This window comes from Eleginops maclovinus, chromosome 9, assembly GCF_036324505.1.
Source record: "Eleginops maclovinus isolate JMC-PN-2008 ecotype Puerto Natales chromosome 9, JC_Emac_rtc_rv5, whole genome shotgun sequence".
NCBI lineage: Eukaryota > Metazoa > Chordata > Actinopteri > Perciformes > Eleginopidae > Eleginops > Eleginops maclovinus.
This window is the reverse complement of record NC_086357.1, coordinates 15,439,818-15,441,868: the sequence shown is the minus strand read 5'-3', so window position 1 is coordinate 15,441,868 and position 2,051 is coordinate 15,439,818. Positions and strand designations below refer to the sequence as shown.

Here is a 2,051-nt window from a genome sequence, read left to right as displayed (position 1 = left end):
TGGATAAGAATGGGGGCAGACGAGAAAAGTCTCTTAAGACCAGAGAAGGCAGTCTCCGCCTCAGGCGTCCAGGCAAATGGGCGGGCAGGAGAGGTGAGACGGGTGAGAGGTGCTGCAACCCTGCTGTAATCACGGATGAACCTCCGGTAGAAATTGGCAAATCCCAGGAACTGCTGCAGTTTCTTGCGGGAATCGGGAATGGGCCAGTCTGTCACTGCACTGACCTTCTCGGGACAGGTCCTCACTTGCCCGCTCTCAATGATGAACCCAAGGAAGGATACAGAGGTGACACTGAACTCACACTTCTCGGCCTTCACATATAATTTGTTCTCCAACAGCCGCTGAAGAACTTGCCTGACATGCTGGAAGTGTTCCTCCTGGTTGCGAGAAAAAATAAGGATGTCGTCTAAATAGACAAAAACTGAGCGGTTGAGAAAATCCCGGAGGACATCGTTTACCAGGTTCTGGAACACGGCAGGGGGTATCAGTACCTCGTGGATTGGGAGGGTTATGGGCCAGAGGAAAGGAGCTGGGTTTCGCGGGGCCTCATCCTCGACCCCTCCCTCATCCGGGATTTTCATCTGGCTCACCCAGAGAGGCCTAGGCCGCCTGGAGGCGTCCATTGAGGGGAGGGTACTGTTGTGGTCACAGCAGTCTGCTGTGTTTTTCCTCCTCCTGGGGTTGCCACTCCCCCTGTCTGTCTCACTTCACACCTGGCCGTCATCTGCAATCATGCTCACCTGGTCGTCATCTCCAATCAACTCCCCTTCATAAACCCTTGGATTCCCTGCTGTCGGTGCCAGATCGTACTTCGCTCTACAGTGGTAATGATACGTGCCTGGCTCCAGTTTACCTTGTTACCTTGTTACCTCGCTACCGAACTCTCGTCTCTTGTTGCCTTTGACCACAACCTAACTCTGTTTCCCTCTGCCTGCAGTTATCCGGATCACGCAATCCAGCTCGCCTGCCTCACCCTCCCCCCGGCTTCCGCGTCCTCTACCTGCTCCTCCACCTCATTCAATAAACCCTCTTGCATCAATTCAACACCGTCTCTTGTCTGCTCTTGGGTTCAGAATCGTTATCACAACAACTATGTTAGTTACAGGGTGGGTCGGGGTGGATGGTGGATGATTTTAACACAGTGGGATTTGCATCAAAGGTCATGTCTGTGGTTAAGGCATCAAACGCAACAGCTGCCCTTATATGTACTGCAGCTTCCCTTAAAGAGTATATACTTTTGCATGACGTATGCATACAATGAGGACATACACTTCATCATAACATGGCTCATTGAACTTTGACTCAGAGTAGACAGAAAAGCATGGTAACTTGCATCCTGCAAAATGTGACCGGATGCTGTCGGGTGTCCTTGTATTCTTATCATACTGCATTTGACAAACTATGTTAAGGAGATGCAAAATCTTTCCTTTCGTATTTAATGCTATGGTAGTTTGTTGGGAACAACATGATTGTCTCTTGCTTAAATAATGAATCCTGTATGTGAAGCCGTTTATGGTAAAGATATCTGAGCACTGCGATCCCTGTCTGCTTTCTGGTATTCCATACAACTCAATGGACTGACTTTAATAATATTTGGCCTGAAAAAAAAACAATGGGGCTCTCCAACATCCAGCTGCAGTTCTGTTTCTCAGATCCTTTCTAACCTGTGAGCTTTTTTAAATACTTTTTTAGTAATATTTTATATCTCAGACTTAGACATTTCTTTTAGCATACTGATGTAACAGGTATATTTTATACCAAGGCTGTCACCATTTTAATTAAGCTAGCTTCTATGCCGAAATGTGCTCAATAGCAATCAGAGATTAAACACCCTGGACAAGTGTTGGACGACTGTCAAAAAATCCAAACTGCCCTCTGCCCTCTAAAATACTTGTTAATGTTGGTAACGTTAAATTATTGTGTTATGTAAACCTTCAGTATTTTGAATCGTTGCACTCTGATTTCAGTATTTGCCAGATTATTCAGAATTTGATAAAATGATTATAACATGATGACATTGGAATGGACTCTGTGTCCTCTTTTCTTTGTTT

The 2,051-nt window shown here is 46.0% G+C and overlaps 1 long non-coding RNA gene across 1 annotated transcript; it reads left to right on the top strand.

The window, feature by feature from the left end:
* The first annotated feature begins 500 nt into the window (after positions 1–500).
* On the top strand, positions 501–1,044 carry LOC134869299 (uncharacterized). Its single transcript, XR_010166397.1, has 2 exons — positions 501–824; positions 938–1,044. It is a non-coding gene; the product is annotated as an uncharacterized LOC134869299 (long non-coding RNA).
* The last annotated feature ends 1,007 nt before the right edge of the window (positions 1,045–2,051 follow it).